Raw genomic sequence first — 11944 nt, forward strand, 5'->3', positions numbered from 1 at the left:
TGTGGTTTACATATCTTTGTGTATTGCTATTTTTTGTTTCTGGTAAACTGGAATGTTAAATCAGAGGACAAACATATGAGCATACTTAATGTATTTTTATAGAACTTTGTAAACAAAAGGAGATTCATATTTTAGAAGTCTGTCCTTTTTTATATCATGAAAGAAAATTTATGTATTACACTGAATGAACAAAACTTATTATTTTTCTCAGGAATCTGTCTGGTAACTGTAGGCAATGAGGCTTTCTTTGGTGGGGTAGGGAAGTGTTTGTTTCATAAATTATTCTTAGACACTTTCTAGAGATATTTGTCATTCTGTGAAAGCAAGAAGCAACTGAAGACTAACTCCCCACAAGGAATATTACAATGTTTATGTAATAAAGACATGCAACTGTCTTAAAATTGTGTATTGCCTTATTTTGTTATATATGTGCCTCTCAGAATTGAGTATTTTCATGTAGATTAGGTAACTGCCAGTAAAAATAATCTTAATTTGAAAAAATTTATCTTAAAACTACAGAATTAAAAAAATTGGGGTGGTTGGTGTTGTGGTTGGATCCTATAAAAAATATTTGTTTTGATGGTGATTTTGTACTTACTGCAGAGTTAGGGGACATGTCAAAAAATGTAACCTAAAAACTTCACTTTCTAGTTGGATTAGTTAGATCTACCTGAAACAATATGGATTGTCTATAATTGCATATTGCAGCCTGGAGTAGAGAATTGAAAATGGTTTGAAATGTCAAAGAGTGTGAAATCAGTGAAATGGCCAGAGAGAGCATCATAGGGGAGGCAGCGCTTGCATTGAGAGTGACTGAAACTGATTATCTGGAGGGAAAAAGATGAGATGAGTTAGGGTGATAACTGAGAAAAGGGCAGAGGGACATGAATTAGCAAGGCACTCTCTTGTGAAAGGTAGGGGAAGAGGTGATTCAGGTTGGACAAGTAAGGTGGAACCTTGGAAGCAAGGGAGGGGGGCGTCTGAACAGAAAGTGGAGCAAGGACGTTCTATGATGCAAGTCATGTTCAGTGCAGATTGCTGTGGCACTGGTGATTTGGGTGGATTGTAGAGAGTGAAGAAGCAATCAGACATGCCAGCTAAAACATCGCTTAGGAATCTCATAGGGATGATGAGAATGGAAAGGCAGAGGAAGGGTAAACTTTTAAAGGGAATTGACACCTATCATCAGTACTCTTTCTGTTGTAAATGACAGGACCCCAATTCACACTAGATCAAACAACAAATTGTACTGACACTTAATGGTTATTGAGCATTTACAATGCTAATTCTCATATTACGTTGTGAGGTGTAGGTACTCATATTACCTCCCATTTTACAGATAAGACAAATGAGGCACAGAAAAGTTATGTAGCATATCCAAGTTCACCTAGGTAGAAAGTGGTAAAATCAGGATTTTTGAAGTTTGACTCATCTAATTGGTAAGTCCAGAGATGGGGCAGACTTCAGGAATGGCTGGCTCCAGGGACTCGAAAGATGTCAGCAAGATTCTACCTTTCCTTATTGAGTCTCATGACTTCTTTGGTTTGATCTCATTCTGTTTCTCCTGTAAATAAGCTTCCCACATATAGCTGGGAAGAAGCCTACTAGTAGTTGCAAATTCTCTTATTCCTAGATTAGCAATCCTAGTAGAGAGAGAATTTATTATAATACCTAATTATGAATTCTAAGAAAGGAATTCTGATTGATCGCACTTCCAGCATAAACCTACGTCTTTGACAAGAACATTTGCCAGGGGGAAGAGTTACCATGAATTGACAGGCCCCGGGTCGCATGTTTGTTTCTCAGTGGGGATGGGGTGAGATATTGTGCCTGACAGCCTCACCTCAAGTGAGAGAGAGGTAGTTCCCCAGAGGAAAGGGTGCTGGCCACATGGGAGCAACACAGGTTCACTATAGAAACAGGAGAGCTTTTGAAGGATGAACCTGTAGAACTATGTGGCAGAAAATAAAAGACAAATGAGAAGGAATTGTCAAAAGCCACCACCATATGTGGTCTCAGTGACTGGGAGAATGATGTATAATTAACAAAGACAGGAAAATTGGGTGGAGCAGGAGGGTTAGTTTTAGGGAGTTTCATTTGGACATGATGAATTTATGGTAGTTAGAGTGGAAATGTGTAGTAAGCAGGTGAGGATTTGGTTCTGGAATGCAGGTGAAGATTAGGAGTGTAGACAGAGACTTGGAATTGTGGTTTGAGGTTGATTTTCATCTCAATTTTGGTTGGTGTAGATAATACTAATTCTGCCTGTCCCACTACCATTATATTGAAAATGTAATTATTGGGCACTTAGAAAACACAAAAGACATACAATCTACAGGCTTTGTAAAAGCCTGTGCTGAGAATTTGAAGCAACCTATAGAGGAAAGCAATTTTGGAAACTCAATATGTCTGATGGAATTTTTTTTTATAAGGCAGTCGACCTCACATAATCAAATAAACTTCCTTAGAAAATCTGGAGAAATTGAAATAGTAAATCAATTGGTCACTACTATTTATTTAAAGTCTTCTTGGTGAGCAAGTTTTAAATCCTTGATGATTTAACATTTAATAAATATCTGCCAGAAAAGGTATATCCATGTGATTGTTATTTTACTAAAATTGACAGAATAGCATTCCTAACTGCCATTGACATAAATGATACATAATACATTTTATGTATTTTCCTTTGATTCAGGATAATCGATTCCTTTATAACAACCTCATATATAGATAGTTCTTTTATTTGGATCATGGTCTTAAAATTCAAAATTATAGATGTGATTTCTTTTGAGCTAGATTCACAGTGAATATAATCTTTCTTGTCCATAAACTGTATTTTAGTTAATCATCTCAGTTATGAGTGTCATTGGCTATAGGCTGGTGGAAATTAGAAATTATGAACTTTTGTACACAAACATTCATTCATGCAATATAAATGTATAACATCTTTGTTCAAGTCACTGTGCTAAGCATTATGGACTACTGAAGCAAAACAAAATAAGAATAAATAAAATTTGATTCCAGTTCTCAAAAAGAAACAGTTTACACAATATATACTAAATTGGTAGAAGAAATTTTGGGTAAATGATATAGGAGTACAGGTGCAAAAATGATGAATTGTTCCAGGGGGAACCTGGGAACCTTCACAGATGAAGTGCGATTTGGTGGGTCCCCAAAGCCCCTGGTAGAGTAGTAGGGAAGGATGTTACTGGTGGAGTTGTTATTGCATAAAAAGACAAAGGCAGGTAACTGGAAGCAAGGAAAGAAGAGGAATATGGAGAGCTGAGGCTGGAAAGGAAGGTTGGAACATTATTTTGAACGCTTAAGATAGAGGAAACCATTCTGAATATATGTCTTATTAATGGTGAATTTTAAAGAACTATAAAAACTTACATAAAATAATTGATAAGTACCATTGTTGGGAAAATAGAATAGTTTGGTCAGGACCCTTCCCTTGGGTCCAGTTGGGTGTGGTTTTAGCACATCCTTTGTAAGCAAATTTGTGTGTGGGGGGTGGGTGGGTGGAGTTAGTGCACATGCTCGCCAATGTATCTTTTTAGTTTTGTTGCTATTCTTGTGTTCTTCGTAGAGAGAGAGAGGAGTTTTAGTGAAGCAGGTGGGTGGGCGTTCACCTCCGGCATCTGCCCAGTGCAGCCATGCTTTCCAACCTATGGCTTCCAAGGACCTTTTGGCTGGTTACCTAGCTCATAGACCTGCGCAAAGTGGTCTGGTGACCCAGCTTGGCATGTGTGGGGTCTGGTGACTCACCCCACCCTATGAAGGGTTTGTGACCCAGTCTGTGAATGGGCTTGAGGGGTCTGGAAACTCCAGACCCAGCCCTAGCTCAACAGTCAGCCTAGTTGGTACAGAATTACTGGCAGGCAAAAGAGCCCGACAACTGGTGTGGTCGTGTAGCCAGACAATTGGCGTCAGGAACAGGATTAAGAGCGCTACAATTGGCGCTATGGGCAGGATTCCAGACATTAGCCTTAGCCTTAGCCATACAACCACTAATAATGCAGTAACTTTAATTTTTAAGTTCCATAATAGTGCTATTTTATATATTGAGATTATATAAGACAATCTATAATTATAGCTTATTATCTTCATAGTGAATGTTAATGAAAAATTGATTAAAGTTACCACTTTTGCATACTCAAATTTCCTTAAATTCCTATCATAGAAAATCCAAGCAACTCCTTAGTGTCCTGGAGTCACAATTTAGAAGTAAGTTACAGAAATGTTGATCTGAGGAATTTGTCTAAATTGAACACTAACATCCCAGATTTCCCTGGGATATCTGAGCTACTTCTTACTGCTCCAGACAATAAGGAGAAAAAGGCCTATGAACTGATAGACAAAATACAAACATATGTGATGGCAAAGGAAGAAGCCAGCTTCTCTGTGTGGCATGAGGTATTGAAGTCATTCATTTACAGCCTCATTTATGTAGAAAAAAGAAATCAAGAGAAATGCATGTACCTTTATTTACAGGCAAATAATCTTGGGGTTTTCTCTTCCTTAACAAAGTTAGAAGTAAGGGCTGGCCAGTTAGTCACTTGGTTAGAGAGCAGGCTGATAACATCAAGGTCAAGGGTTCAGATCTTTCAGTCCAGCTGCCAAAACAAAAATGAAAACAAAAAACAAACAAACAAAAAGTTATAAATAACTTCAAAAAACCCCCAGCTCCTCAGGAGCCTTTTATGATGAGAAATCAGAAATAATCATACTTTTCTGGATAGACAATTCCGTATTGAAACCTCTCTCCTGTAATTTTTATTTCTAGCAGCCTCAACAAAAGTTTCCTTAAAAAAGTTTGTTCTCTGTAGTTCTCCTTTCAGTGACTGTTTTAGACACTTTTGACCAGAAGGAATGGAGACTTGTTTAGCTAGGTCATGGGGGTTAATTGTTGAGATGTTTACGGGGCAATTAGGAAGATATGGCACCTCTCTGAAAACCAAGAGAGGAAAACGTGCCATGGCAGGGCCTCCGGAGAAGAGGAACTCCTAACCAGAGAGTGTCAGAATGGCTTTGTAGCTTTTTGAACATCTAAACACGCTGGACATTCAGATTCAGTAGATCTGGTTGGGGGTCCAAGCACCGCCATGAAGAAGCATCTCCCAGGCTGATTCTGATGGGTAGTTCTGGTAAAGAACCACCTTTACTGCACTGGGACTTCCCAGTTAACACCATTCTGCTATTTCCATAGCTCTAGTTCTTTCTCTTTGCTTCTCTTCATGCTTCTGAAGAGCTTCCTCAGCTTCTATCTTTTCTCTTGTTCATGGCATCTACTTCAGCTTTGTTTGCTCCCTCGTTACTTTGATTGATTGGCGTCTCTGCTTGCTGCTAGCTGTCTCATGCTGTGTGCCTGTATGTCTGAATTCAAATGCCTGATAGAAAGAGTCTGAGTTTATCCCTCCCTAGTGGACAACTTTTTGTGTCAGACTACCTTGTATGCCTTTGGCCAGCCAAGGGTTGATTGGGTCAGCTGCCTACCCCTGGTCCAGTCAGTTATGGCTGTGGATGGGGGACAGGGGTTAAGCCTATGGCACAAAACATAGCTGTCCAAAGCTCCTGCGACAGGGTCTGTGAGCTGAGCTGCCACAGAAGTGCCTGTAGATCTGGCAGGCAGTGTGACTGCATTCTAACAAGCCTTTCCTCAGAGATTCTCTGTGATTTATGGTAGACTGTGAAGACAATAACTTTCAATTTGGAGGATGCAACCACACTTTTAAAACATAAAAAATATTGCCCTCACGTAGTAGTTGTACTTTCAGTATCCATGATCAAGAAAATGCATAATACAGTACATAATACAAAAAGTGAAACACAAAAAACTATTTTAAATTTAGCAAAGATTTTGCATGAGTTTGCATCTTATTATTAATCTTTGCATCATCTTATTAATCAAAAGAGCAGTAGTTACTTTAAAGATAATGGTACATTTATTTATGTATGCAAGGTACATTATTTATTCAATCTACAGAAAATGCATGGTGCACAATACAGTTTCCTGGATCCCCTGAAATAACGCCATGACTCCTTAGGGGTGCTCTGCCTGCAGTTTAGGAGTAATTCTGTGGGACAACAGGCACATTTCCTAGGTCAGGAAAGCCTGCACTTGAGCCTCAGGGTCTGCTAGTCAGTGCTTTTATTTCTCAGAGCTGTGGTAGTTCTATATTTCCTCCCCTTGAATCTGGGCAGGCTGTGATGGCTTCAACAAATAGAGTGGAATGATCCTAGTGATTTCGGAGGCTAGGTCATAAATGGCCATAGAACAACTACCTGGCACATGGAATGGAATGTTGAGAAGGAGGGAGGGAGGGATTCGGGATGGTTTTATCAAGGCGATGTCACCAAAAGCCTGGATTTTTTCTCTTTCTCCATTCTGCCTTCTGCAATATGTTTCATTTCTTTCTTTCTAAATTTGGCTTTCTTCCTGGTCAAAAAATAGCTGCCAACAACTCCTGGGGTGACATGACTTCTTGGGCAAAGAGGAAGAGAGGGAGAGAGAGAGATCTGAGAGAAAGAGAAGAGTTCAAAGAGGAAAAAGTAGCATCAGTAGATTGTCAGCTTCCAGGGTTGCTGTTGAGAAGTCAGATAACATTCTAATTCTTCATCATTTTTATGTGACTTTTTAAAAAATTGTGTAAACTCTTAGGATCTTTTTATCCTTAGTGTTCTAAAGTTTTGCCATATGGTAACTTGGTATGGATCGTTTTTAATCTTTTATTTTGGGCATTGGACTGACTCTTTCCATCTGGAAATTTATGTTCTTTGGGGATGTTTTCTTGTTTCTTTGATAATTTATTTCTCTCCATTTGTTTCTGTTTTTTGGTTTTTTTTTTTTTTTTTTCTGGAGCTCCTTTCAGTTGGCTGCTGATCCTTCTGAATTGATACTCTAATTTTCTAATTTATCCCTCTTATCTTTTCTCACTTTTTTTTCTCCTAAGAGATTTACTTTGATTTATTGTTAAAAATTAATGGTTAAAAATTCTATTTTCATAGTTTAATTTCCAATACTTTCATAAAAGGGGAGCATTCTGTTCCTGTTTCATAGATATAACATGAGGGTACTTCAAAAAGTTCATGGAAAAATGGAATTAAAAGATAATATGAATCTTTCCACGAACTTCTTGAAGTGCCCTTGTATTGTGTCTCATATCTCTGAAGGTATAAATTATGATTTCCTTGATGTTTTCTTCTATTTCCTATATTGTATCTTTCAATTGAGGTCCTTTTTTCAATGTCTAGAGATCTTTGCCTCTTTACTAGTATTTAACAGTGAGTCAGTAAAAATCTGATAGGAGGCTCTGGTGGGCAGTTTTTGCCAACTCGTACTAGTGAGCTTTGCTATATGGTAATTAGACAGTAAGCAAGGTTTTCATTGTGAAAATTCCAAACACCAAATTTGCAGGGTTTCTCCCCTCCCTGCCAAAGCCATTCAGTTTCTCCCAAGAAGAATGCAAGCTGTATTTTGCTTGGGTCTATCTCATGGGTGCTGGTGATTTAGAAGCAGACAGGGGAAGAAACTGGGGTCCTACCCTTTAATCAGCAAACTTTACTCACTCTTCTGTTTTCAGTTCATTATCCTGGGGTTTTCTGGTGTGGAACTACGTCCTCTCCGTTTTTTCAGAGACTCTGGTCTCTGTGTATAGTGGGGAGGAGGGGTAGTTGTCTGGATTCATGTGAAGGAGGATGGTGCCTGGGAAAGGTCTACCGGCTCAGTGTACAGATGATCAACCAACCCTCCCCACCTCCCCCTAATTTCAATTATACATCTTATTCCTGCCTTAATGGTTCCCTGGAAATACTATGTTCTTTGTCTCTTTGGGCCTCTGTGAGGGTGGTTCGTTCAATTCCCACTAGTATCCTTATGCATAGGAGCTTAGGTGCAGCTCTCCCAAGTCTATAACTACTTTTCCATCTGCTTTCCAACCTCCAAAGGATTATTGATTTGCTCATCAGCTATTGTCTCCTCTCATATTCTCTTCGTCCTTGTGAATTTGTGCTTTTCTTCATTTATTTGCCATAGTTAAGAATAGGTGCAGGAGTAGGAGAATATTAAAAAGCTGATTAATTTGCCATATTTAGCTGGGAAACCTCTTCCTTTTCCTTATTCCTAAATTGTTTTCCCTAATCTTTTTGCTCTAAGACTCCCAGATCGCAAATGCAGGAAATCCAGAGTTCATTTTTAGCTTTACCTTGTCATCACCTGTGGTGGAGATCACTGTCATATTGACTTTCCAGCCTACGATACATCTGTAGCCCTCTCAAGGCAAGCTTTGCCTGACTTGTGCTGTCTGTCAAACCTTCAGTTTCCAGGACATCCAGAAAGAGATAAGGATCAGGGAAGAAAGTATGGTGTGCCAAAAGAAACCCAGAAAGATCTCATCCTTGGAGAAAATGGGATTTAGGCCATTGGGGAAGGCAATCTAGGCTCATGATATTTTATTTCATGTGAGTGTGTTCTGAAAAGACAGAAGAAGAGGAAGTATAGAAAGAAAAGAAGAAATAGCAAATCATAGCAGGAAATGATATATCTTGCAAAATTAAAATAAATAGAAATAAAAAACACCATGCAAATATTTGGGGGCTGATTACGGAATTTATTGGAACAGTTTTATCTAATTGCCATGAAATTCAATAACAGTTATGTGTCTTCTTAAATAGGTACCAAATTAACTTTGTGGAATGCACTATTAGATTAGCATAGTAAACAGTCTACATATATATTCAATATTTATTGTCTGTTGATGTTGTAATTGGCAGGAAAGGAACTTATTGACATCTGGCTGCAGAGAGGCAAAGAGAATTAGCATGAAGGGCCTTTGATAAAGGTGAGGTGTTTCTGGAGCTGGAGTTAACCAGAGTTCAGGACTCTACCATTACAGCCAGGAGGCATTGGCAAACCAAGGAAATAGATCTTGGCTTGGAATAATGGGCAAATCTAATTACCTCTAAATCTTTGTCTCTCTTCATCTGTAAGGTAGGGAAAATAAAAACACCCAACTCTTGGGATTATTGTGAGGATTAAATATCTGAAATATAGTAATTGCTCAATAAATAATAATTGTTGCTATTATTTGTCTTAGCAGGTTCACTGTTGTTGGGTTTATAATTGTTATCATTGTTTGTTTCATGAAGTACTGAAAGTAACCCGAATAGTGAGGGTGACTTATGGCAGAAAAAGAAGTATTCACTGGCCGAGGTCTAACTGCATCAGCCTTTAAGGAGAGGAAACAAAGGTTACTGAAAATTATAGGACCATATCCAGAGAGAAATTTGTAATCTAAAGTTTCTCCTTTGGTGGATTTTTGTTTGAAAACTAAATATCTGCCTCCCATAACTCACCATACCTTTGTCTATTCTATGGAGACTGTCGTTTTGTTCAGTGACAAATTTCCAGTGACTACAACAGTGCTGGCACATAATAGGTGCTTAATAAGTAGTTGTTGAATGAATGAATTAATGAATAGGTGGATAGATGAATGAATTTAGTGAAAGAACTTAGTTGCTGTTCTGAGCATCAGAAAGTCATGTATCATGATTACTTACAGCTTAAAATATTGAGAGGATATGGGTTGGCAATTACATTTCTTTGATTGGGGGCTGTACTATAGTTTTTTTCTTTTTAAAAAATCAGTGTTTTGGCAGCTTTTATTATATGGTGTTAGATGATGAATAGTTTCTTGCAGAAAGGTCACACATGGCTCCTGCATTTAATGAAATAACAAGCCCTTCATTTCACTGCTGGATTTTTAGAGTGTTTCATAATTAGAGAAATAAAAATGAGCCTTTGCAAGGCTGTACCAAAATAGAAAAGTTTGAGGATGAGGCCAGAGCAATCTAGTCTTCGGTTTGTGTATATCTGGGAACTAGAGCCCTACACACACAGGAGTTTGTGCTGCAGGGGGAGCGAGGATGCCAGCTGTCTTCCCAGAGGGTTGTGGCTGAGAGAGGGTTCCGCCACGGCAGGCCTGACCGATGAGACTGTTGTAGAGTAGAATGTTCCCACAGTAATTAAAGAATAAGGATAAGGAATGGTAGATCAGATAAAGGTGGCAGTTTTTTTTTTTTTTTAAATTTTTTTTTAAAGATGACCGGTAAGGGGATCTCAACCCTTGGCTTGGTGTTGTCAGCACCACCCTCAGCCAGTGAGCAAACCGGCCATCCCTATATAGGATCCGAACCCATGGCCTTGGTGTTATCAGCACCGCATTCTACCGAGTGAGCCACGGGCCGGCCTGAAGGTGGCAGTTTGGAGAGGACTCAAACTCTGGGTTGAGAGGGAGAAAATGACAAAAAAAAAAAAAAAAAAAAAAAGACTAGACAGTAGAATTAAGAACGGGGAGCTTATCTGATGGATGTGGGTAAGTTACCTATGAAAAAGGAACAGGGCAGCACATGGCTTAAAGGAACAGTTTGCTTGCATATTCTAGGTTAGTACCATGGTTTTCAAAATGAGGTCCATTGTAGGGTCCCCTTGAGGAACCCAAAACTGATTTAAACATGCCAGGTTTTGGTCGGGGGCAAGGTCTCTGTGAGTGCAGGGCATTGTGCGGGTCAGGTCACCCCCTAGGACTGGTGCCATGTCTGGGCACCTGTGCACCACGCTCATTTTAGGCGTCTTTGTCTCCCTGATCTGCGCAGCCTTCTACCCATCTACTTCCATCCCCTAATGAGGTTGGAGGAGTAACAAAGGAACAAGCCATACATCGGGCTGGTACTGTTCAAGAAAATGTGCAATCACCAGTGTTAAAAGTGTGGTCTGATTCATTTGGCAGGAAATGAGAAGGCTGTCATCAACTCTGATTATGAAAGTAGATATCTTCATGCTATCGATTCTGCATTGAGTACAATAAATCACCTCACTATAGAACAATGGCTGGAGAAGAAAACTCTGTAATGCCATAAATAAGAGGACTAGTAATAAAAGACTGTGCACAAGGATTAATATTTCCCTTCATAAATACCAAAAGAACCCTGGAATAAATTATACGATTTAGGAAAATTTTCATGATTCATTTGGTTTGCCAAAAATGAAGGTATCTCACCCCGCTGTGTTTGGAGATTGCTTATTATTCAGTCTTTACCAGTCACCCAAATGAGCTGTGATAGGAGTACAAGTGATCAGTGGGCTTGGGTAGGTCCAGTTCTACTTTGCCATCTTCCAAATATGAGAATTCAGTGGAAAAACCATTACGATGAGCTGCCTCTTAGGACTCTTTGGAAGCATTCAAGTTGGTAAAGCTCTTTGAAGACAAGGAACTTTGTGCAGCTTAACTAACTCTTGTGCTGGAAAATAAATAAATATGAAGCAAGTCAAACTAGATAGGTGCACATGCATAGTAGAAACCAATGGTGTGGTTATGGGTGTGCTGCCAGTATTAATCTGGCCCTCACATCATGGGCATGAGGGGTGGCAATCAGCTTTGTATCACATGAATATTCATAACCAATAAAAAAAAATAATAATAGTAAAGATATCAATGGTGAATTAACGGTAGTGAAAATGTGTATATTAAACTAATTTATTTTTACTATGCAAGAAAAAAAAAAAAAAGCCAGGTTTTTACTTTGGTGCTTAGGCGCAAGTGACTTTTATTTTATACAGGGCTAAGAGGGCTAAGAAATGCTTACTAAAGAAAGGGTTGCTTAACTTAGCTATTTATAAACAAAATTTAATGTACTATTAGAGTTGATGAACAGCCTAATTCAGTAATGTACTGACAAGTCTGGTTGGTACTCAATACCATGTATATGTTGTGGAGTTTGTATGCATATGCCCATAATGGTTGGAATTCCCACAGTTTTTTGAAGGAATACTTTGTCAACAATGTATCATCAGTGTTTTCTTGAATTGGTCATGATTTTCAGTTGCTGTCATTCTGGCTTTTTAATAACTGACTATGAATTTAGCTTCATTCTTATAAATTTGTTG

The 11944-nt window shown here is 38.7% G+C and overlaps 1 pseudogene; it reads left to right on the plus strand.

Annotated features, from left to right (window-relative positions):
• Window positions 1-10592: 10592 nt before the first annotated feature.
• Window positions 10593-10794, plus strand: LOC134377636 (small integral membrane protein 20-like; annotated as a pseudogene).
• Window positions 10795-11944: the final 1150 nt, after the last annotated feature.

The sequence above is a fragment of the Cynocephalus volans genome, chromosome 5 (genome assembly GCF_027409185.1).
Source record: "Cynocephalus volans isolate mCynVol1 chromosome 5, mCynVol1.pri, whole genome shotgun sequence".
NCBI classification, from domain to species: domain Eukaryota; kingdom Metazoa; phylum Chordata; class Mammalia; order Dermoptera; family Cynocephalidae; genus Cynocephalus; species Cynocephalus volans.